Consider the following 8591-nt stretch of genomic DNA (forward strand, 5'->3'; position numbering starts at 1 on the left):
CAGGTACCAGTCACGTAGGCAGAGGGAGCAGGTTTCCCCCTCCCTCAGGAATGCAGCCAGCTCCAGTTCCCTAAGGAGACAGGCTGAGGGTGTGGTCCCCTGTGTGCTGGGCCCATCCTAATTGAATGGTCACAGCACAGAGATTTAAATCACAGTGTCACAGGGCAGAGATTTTTGGGGAGAAACCAAGGTGGCTTTCTGCCACAATCCCCATCCAAGCCATCCTAGACTTGAGCACTTTGTCTAATCCAGGGGTTGGCAATGTTTTGGCTGGAGTGCTTAAAACACCCCAGCCTCAACATACACCTCAGCTTGGTTTGCTAGGGGTAGATGGTGGGGGAGCCACGAGGGGTCTGATCCTTGTTGCTGGTGGCAAGTGTATGTGCACCTCTGAGTGGACAGCACGGGAGGGACCAGGGTTGCACCGCCTCAGGCCCTTCCTTGCCACATGCCCCGAGGCATGTGTGCAGCATGAAACCTGGGCTGCTTGCAGCCGTCAGCGGACAAGCTGCACCAGGATCTGGAGCCCCAGCCCGGCTCCGTGGCCAGTGATGGCTACATGTGGACCTCAGGGCACACAGCAGCGAAGGGGCCAGGGCAGCAAAACCCTGGCTCCTCCACCACCGTCCACCCAAAGACATGTGTCCACCTGCCACCAGCAATGAGCTGGGCCAGTGCAGCAGTTTGCAGCTTTCTGGCCACTAGCCACAGCCAGCCCAAGCTCTGGGCAGGCCCCTGCTGCCGGCCACGGAGCCTGGTGCAGCTCACAGCAGGGCTTGCAGCCCCGCTGCCTACTGTGAACAGCCCAGGCTCTGCGGCTGGCAGCAGCTGCCCACAGCCTTTGCTGGCTGTGGCATGCTGAGCAAAATAGCCTCACATGCCATCCTCTGGCACGTGTGCCGGGGTTCCTAACCCCCCCGGTCTAATTTAATCTTAAGAACTTCAGGAACAAAACTCCACAAACATAACACACAAAACATCAGATACACCTTTAACTTGCAACAGATAAAGCAGGGGGATGGTCCAGGTCACAAGTAGCACAGAAGTTTTAAATGCAGATATAGTATAATACAGAAACCTCTTGCCCTGTTACGACTTGAAATTATACCACTTGCTAGGTTCACTTCCCCACACTCCCCTTAACTCCTGTATGCCTCACTTTCTGCATCCATAAGATGGGAATGATAAATTAGTTCCCAGAGATGCACTGGGGATTAATTCTTGCTTAGCTCACCAGACCTTACCCACATCAGTCTAGGGCAGTAATATTTGTACTGCAGCTTCATACCCCACACACCACTTTTTTTTTTTTTAACATTACTGGAAAAAAGTCAGTCTTACAACAGATCCTCGAACCGAGATGTTTCTCAGACACAGATCTTTTGGGCAAGATCCAGACTTAACAACTGTAACCTTTACAGGCTGACAACACGGGCTTTCAGTTATGTCTAACTGCGCTCTTTAAAACAATGCAAAAAAAAAAATGATTACCCTCCACAGGAAGGGGTGGCCCCACATTTTCAAAGCCATTCATTTATCCAATGGACTTTCTTTGACATTTGTTGCCACTCCATGTCCAACTTACTACTTTCTCACACGTTTTGCAGATGTGTTTCTTTCAAAAGCATATTATTCTTATGATTTAGACTTCGTACAAGTTCAAGCGTCTCCATGGAGGTTAGAAGACAAGACACACCACAGCCTTTAAATCCATTTTGACTTTCTCGAGATATTCTTACTGAAAAACAGTGTATGATTTCGACATCTGTCTTGGCTTGGGCTGTGTTACAATTCTGGAAATTAATCCAAGTTTGTTTGGGGTTTTTTACTGCCCAGTGTACAATTCACCATCTCCAAAAGATCAGAGAGACCCTCAAAAGGTTTTGAAGGAGCAAATGACACTGATAAACAAAGGCAACCCTTGCAGTTATGCCCCAAAGCACAAATCCCTTCTGGCATTTAGACAGAGGACTTAAATCAAGCAGCTCTGTAAGCAATCTGCATGCTAAGAAAAGCATAAACAGGTCTTATTCTCCAGAAAAGGAGGCTGGTACAGGATTAAGAGTGACTTCTTCTCATGCTTCCCTATAAAGCAGTCCTAGGATATTACAATCAGGACACCAGCCCCCAAGTCTACTCTAAAACATGCTTTTCACTGATTTCTTTGCACTATGTTCAGTGAGCTGCAGCTCAAGATTTATGGGATTTTAATTGGTTTATATACACTATAACTTCCAAAGTAGCTGCTAACAGGAATACATAATGGCTACATCAAATACCATAAAGCTTCAGACTACCCAATTTGTTCAGGACAGGGGGTCAGACTCAGTTGTCTAATAGGTCCCTTCTGATCCTAAAATCTATTAAATCTACTATGAGACACAAAGCTCTCAGGACCCTTTAAGCCTTGATGAACCAGCCTCCTTTTCCTGCTACCTATAAATCATATTTAGAGAAAACCTGAATGGGACTTACAGTTCAACTTTTCTTCTGATTGCTGTGGTTTGCCAGCCTCTCCATTTCATCCCCAGGCACAGCTTAGCAAAACCTTTTCTCTCCAGGAGAGCATTTGTGACCTCATTCACTTGCTTTCCAGCACCTGAGGCCTACTGCTTTGCTAGCACCTAGCCAAAATGTAAAGCTTTTCCAGAAGTAAGTTAGGAATTTCCTCACACTGCCCAGCACTGTTGTAGCCACAGAAAAAATAGTTACTTCCCTCCCTATAAGAAATGTAATCACTTCTCCCTAGCTGCAGGCAGAAGCTAACTACAGCTGCAGCTAATTAGGACACAGGTGAGCGATGAGCAGCTATAAAGAAGCTGGTTAGAGCAAAGCTGATTCCTAAAGGGGCTAGCGTTACTCTGAGTTCATTTGGAAATGCTGCCTGTTTCTAAGCTGGTGTAACATTATGCTTGGCTTCAAAGCTAGAGCTTCGGAGGACACAAGCTATGGTCTAGAGACAAGGATTGGAGGATGTACTGAGACAGTGCAGGTCTTTCTCCCTTTGTTGCACCTTTCCTGCTAGCTTCTCTGGAGCTCTAGCTAGATGTGCATATTTTCTCACTCTCCACTAGTGTGTCACTTGGTCTGGGTGCTGTGATGAAACAAAGCAAACAGAGTTTAAATCAAATGGTCTTATTTGGAGTGTGAAGTAAAAACAGCTTCTAACAAATGCAGTCCAACGTTAAGTGTTGGCAGTTGTTGTCCTTGTGTGCAACAGCTGTGTTGGATGACTGGGAGATCAGGGTTTTGTCGCAGTGACCTGAAGCCATCCTTCCTTGGCAAAGTTCGGGGCAGTAGGAGAGGTAGAGCAAACTGTTGCTGGCTTGCATACCATTTAAATAAAAATCATGTCATTTAATTAATATTCTAGGTTTGAAACCAGAACCACCTGTCTTTCCAAACTGATTGAGGGCAGTATGCCAGAGATTTCCTCCCCCTTGTCTTGGGCTCTGTTTCCCTTGTGTACCCAATAAAATGTGTGGGAACAGACATGACTTGGTGTAGTTCTTTAATAATAACATCAAGATCAGCAAGAGTAATGATTGAATGTAACAAATGACACATGCAACAAACAAAGTGGAACATCATTACATAGCATAGGTTGAACTAGCAAAACCAAAGTCCAGATTAAAACACAAGGAGCCTTTGCTTTCTGCTGTAGCATCGGCACAAGTAAATACAAGGTTCTTGATGTTAGGCCCTCAGACCCTGCCAGCATTCTCCAAGAATTCAGACCTTTCTTCCCCCCTCCCTGCAATCAAAGCAATGACAGATGGTGCTCAGGCGCACGAGCAGAGCGGAGAGAGTATGCTGAAGACCACCATGGCTAATTTTAACAACAGCTTCAAATTAAAGCCAGCAGCAACTTGGAACTTGAAGCAGTTCCTTAATTGTCTTGATCCTTGCCATATTCTGCTGCTTATTCATTCAAGGCTCCATGATGCGGGTGAATAGAGAGCTGTGCGTATAAAAATATATTCCATGAAGTAAAAACAATGTGAGTCCATGATCAGAGTGACCTTCTGTAGCTGTAACCATTATTCCTATCAAGACCTATTCCGCCACTTCTACATTTGTGCATGTGCAGGTTGTAAAAACTATATATAAACAAGACCCTACTTCCTTGCTGAAAAGGCAGAGCAGAACTCCTTCCTGTTTGTTTTTTGCAGCGAACATTTGCGAACAGTAGTCCATGCAATGTGTTCACAGGAAAGTTTTATAGGGATAAAATACATAGGGTACCATACCTCTGTATTCAGTACACCAGCTAATTCAACCTGGTTTACATAGCATTAATTGTTAGTGGAAGTTGGTTTAAAATTTAGGCCAAAATGCTATTGCTAAATGGGCATTTAAACACCTAAGCATGCAAAAGACATCTGAGTTTTCAAAAGAGCTCAGCACTTGCCACTTCCCCTGGTTTCAATGAAGTTTGCGGGTGCTCAGGCCACTTTTACTGAAGGTCTTAAATGCAGAACTAGGAGCCTAACTCCGGGTAGACAAAGTCTTGAATGTAGTGGGGCTGACCTTCAGCTGATGAAAACTGCCATAACTTGGCTGAAGGCACAGGAGATATGCCACTTGACGTCAGCTAAGGAGTTGAGGCATTGCCCTTCATTTCTGTTCAGATTCTAGCTTTGGCACAGGGTCCTACATATTGCTGCTCCCCCAGATATTTATTTCTCTCCCTCTCCCTACTAGTGCAAAAAAATTATAAACAAGTGCAACTAAAAGCTTGCATCTACATGCCCAGAACTTTCACGCATTTGTATGTTTGCAAGGACTTCGCAGTCTGACTACTGCATGGCACTCAGTCACTTCTGCAGCAAGCCCATTATTTCTAACTGAGCTAGAGCACAACCTTCGGGAAGGTGAGCAGTCTTGCTTTAAGCACTCCCAGAGATATATACATCTACTCCAGCTCTGAGTAAGCTGCTGATTGCCCTCTTTGCTTCAGTTTGGGTATTACTTTTAGGCTGAATTTGTCTCACTTCGGTTTCCCACCACTGCTTTGTGCTCTGTCTCCATTCTAAAGAGCTGCCTTGGCCAAAAATCATTTCCCCTTTCAATAATTTCTGTTCAGCACACTGTGCTTTAAGATGGTCTCTCTTGGCTGGTATGATATAAATAGGGATGGTCCTGCTTTGAGCAGGGGGTTGGACTAGATGACCTCCTGAAGTCCCTTCCAACCCTAATTTTTTATGCTTCTATGAAAGGTAAGGCCACATACTGGCTGGAGTGTGCACCTGCAAAGGACCATCTATTCTGCACCAGCTGAAAGCCGTGCTATGAGTGCACGCTTGTATTTGGTTTGTGCCACAGACCCTTTATTATATACACCTGCTGCAACTCCTGTACCCGTGGGCCTGACTCATCTATGGATGTAAATCTGTAGTGAGAATCAGACCACGTGTGTCTCATGGATTTCAGTTTTGCCCTTGCCTATCATGAGACACACGGTCTGATTCTCACTACAGTGAGGAAGGCAGTCTCTATCTGCAAATATCTGCTCTGGTTTTGCTGAGAAAGTCAATCAGAGTCCACTGAAAACAAGTAACTAAAATTACCAATGGGTTCCCTGATTCTGTGCCTAGTTACTAACCTGTACATAGGAACACAGGCATCTGGTTATCGTGTGCTGCCTACACATGCCCATTGCCCTGTGGCGATATACCACTCTGGATCTGTCCATATAGTATCTATATGATGGATCGAGGGGAGTATAAAGCCTTTGGTCCTTGTGATTCAATTAATGCTATGTAAGAGGCACTCGTCGCTACAGGAAATATTTGTACAGTTATAAAAGCAATACAACCATAAAGACAAAAATACGACAAGCACAGCTTGATACAAATACATGCCATGAAATATCATTGGCTTTATAATAATTTACTACAACTTGAAAAATGTTCTTTTATCCACACTGGATCGGAAATGCTTCCATCTAATGTATGGTAAGCATGCAATAACAATATATACAACACAAATTTGGAGTTTGCTTTCTTTTGCTCATGACAAGGATTGTAGAATAGGGGCACTTAAAATTATTGACTTTTCTGGCCTGATCTAAGTGTTCTGTTGCTCTTTTTTTTTTGTCTCCTCTCTTAAGTTAGTGTAAAACATTTCATTTGTGCAGGAATTTGCAAGCAACCTATCCCTAGTCATAGAATATAAACACTTCCATTTTTACCCCAAGCAGTTGTTCAGATTCACAGGGTAACTGATCCTGAAAAATGTTCTTGCTTCGGTGTCGTGGAAACCCCCCCAGAAACAAAACAATTTTCTTTTCTAACTTTTGAAGCTCTCTTAAGAGAACCATCGAGCAATCCTGTATTACATACTTCCCAGGTATTGCGCTATCTCCACACCAAGCCAAACAGCTATTTAACCAGATCCTGTCCATCATAAGCAGGAGTCCAACCAAACCTTTCTCAGAACTGTAAAAGTTTTATGGTCCCAAAAGCCATCCGCCTGAACTGATCACAGCCTGTATCAGACACATTATGGCCTAATAAGTATTGAAGCTGATGCTTTTGCTCTGAAGTGGTACTGCTCTGTGCTGCCTGCAGACAGAACAACTATGCTGATGGGGAAATCAACCCCTTTTCAAAATAGGCAGCCGGAGACTTCAGTACTGTTTGTTCCTGCTGTATGAAGTTATTGGTTTCAGATGGCAGGAGATATGCTGACCTACGGGTAGGTAAGGTTGGTAAATACTGACTGGTATTTGAGGCTATTAAGTAAAAAGACCCCAGTTAATTTCCCAGCTGGGTCTTTACCTTGAAAACAGGTCTGTTCCTCTTTATTTTATTGTTTGCAAGGAAAAGCTAGAATTAATATTTTGAACAGCACTGGAGTAATGACTTGGCAAAGCATATCTTTATCTGGTAAAAAAAAAAGTATTTTATACGAGTATGAAAACCCTTAGATATTCATAGAACTGTACGTACAAAGTTGATTTATTTCTTAAGACTTCACTGTTTCCATGGCAAAAGTTGTTTAATGAGAACTGATGATAAAAGTAAACTGGGGAGGTGGAGGTTTGACTTCGATGCTGAATGACCTCTTCTTTTCCTAGTACTGTGTTACAAAGGCACTTACTCAGAAGGTTTGCTATTGGTTAAAACAGGTGCATATGCAGTATCAGAGACCATGTTTAGGTCCCATTAAGAAAGGGAGAAAGCATAAAGAAATGCAGCCAGTGCATTTCTGGGAAAACCAATTCCTGTCTCAAACATCTTGTGCATGATCTGGCCTCAGTCAAGACTGATAATGGAAGTGATACCATTGGGAGGTAATGAATAGGGTGCAGAACAACACCTGTTCCCTCATACGAAGAGTTTGGAAGGGATCCACAACTTAGGAAAGGACAGGAAAATGAAAACTGATGCAAAAAAATGGGGAGTGCAGAGGAATGCAAATTTACAAGGGGAAAAAAGCATCAGTGAGATGAAGTGACACTGAGAATAACACCACCATTTAAGAAGCCTCAGGGAACTGTAGGGGTTTTTTTAACCATTATAACCAACCACTTGTTACACCTTCAGAAATTTTGAAAACCTTCCTCTTAAAATGAAAGATATCACTGAAATGCATTACAGTACTGATCTGTGCAGCTAGCTGGATGGGCACAGTGATCCTCCACATAATGCAAGCATTTCTTACTAATTTATCTTCCACAGGTTCCTCAGCTCTACAATCTCCTGATTCCTAGAGTCTCCTCCTGCCTGCTGAGCTCTCTGAAGGCTGGTCCTTCATCAACTCATCATCTTCAGAAGGCTGAAACCTCTAGATTTCTTGATTTAAAAAAAAAGATTACACAGAATTCATTTCTTTAGCAATGTTTCAGGTGTCTTCACTTGCACTGCCTCATAACCACGTACCCAAATCCCATACACCTAGTCCAATGCCCTCCCAGACACTGAAGGAGGATAACTTCCTTCCTTCTCTAATACACGGTCCATTGGGATGGCTGCTTGTTCTTCACGTTCAAAAAAACAGTTCATGGGCTCATAGGTAGGTCATCACTGTTGTCTGCATGCTGCTGGGTGTGGGTGAGAAAGGATCAGCTTTCCATGGGAACGCAAAGCAGTTCATGCCATGTTTGCAAAGTAGCCAGTTGAGATGTCCATACATGTGGGAGCCTTTTGGTGACACCTGTGGAGGATGGCTGAGTGGTCCACGTGTTTTCTGAGAGCTTACTCTTACTTCTGAAGTTGCTCTGAGAAGCCAGCGAGGGTCAGGGGGAGGGAAAGGTTCCTGCTGAAGTGAATGCTAGTGATCTAGGTTCCTGCAGTGGCTTCCATTTTGGCAGCCCCTCAGCTTCCTCTGTGGGATGGTTTGGTGTCACTGATACCTCAGGGATTTCTTTTGGTGTGTTTTTTTTAAATGGCTAAGAAGTATTGTGTTTTGTGGTCACCCATTTCAGAATATTAAGGCCTCCTGAACCCCTCTTCCCCAAAGACAGGTTGGTTACAGTACAGCTGAAAGGGCCTCCCGGATGCTTCTGCAAGAGATGGGGGCAAAGTGGACCCCCTAGATGGAAGGGCGAGGGGGAGGCCTAGAAGGGGGAGGGGCTCGGTTAGGTG

At 44.2% G+C, this 8591-nt stretch overlaps 1 long non-coding RNA gene across 1 annotated transcript in view; it reads left to right on the forward strand.

Annotated features, from left to right (window-relative positions):
* LOC109295477 overlaps positions 1-8585 on the forward strand; it is a 22870-nt gene extending 14285 nt beyond the window's left edge. The window contains exon 3 of the long non-coding RNA XR_002096753.1: positions 6752-8585. This is a non-coding gene — a long non-coding RNA (uncharacterized LOC109295477). The remainder of the gene's footprint in view (positions 1-6751) is intronic.
* Positions 8586-8591: the final 6 nt, after the last annotated feature.

This window comes from Gavialis gangeticus, unplaced genomic scaffold (assembly GCF_001723915.1).
Source record: "Gavialis gangeticus isolate Ggan-Ray unplaced genomic scaffold, GavGan_comp1, whole genome shotgun sequence".
Classification (NCBI taxonomy): Eukaryota; Metazoa; Chordata; order Crocodylia; family Gavialidae; genus Gavialis; species Gavialis gangeticus.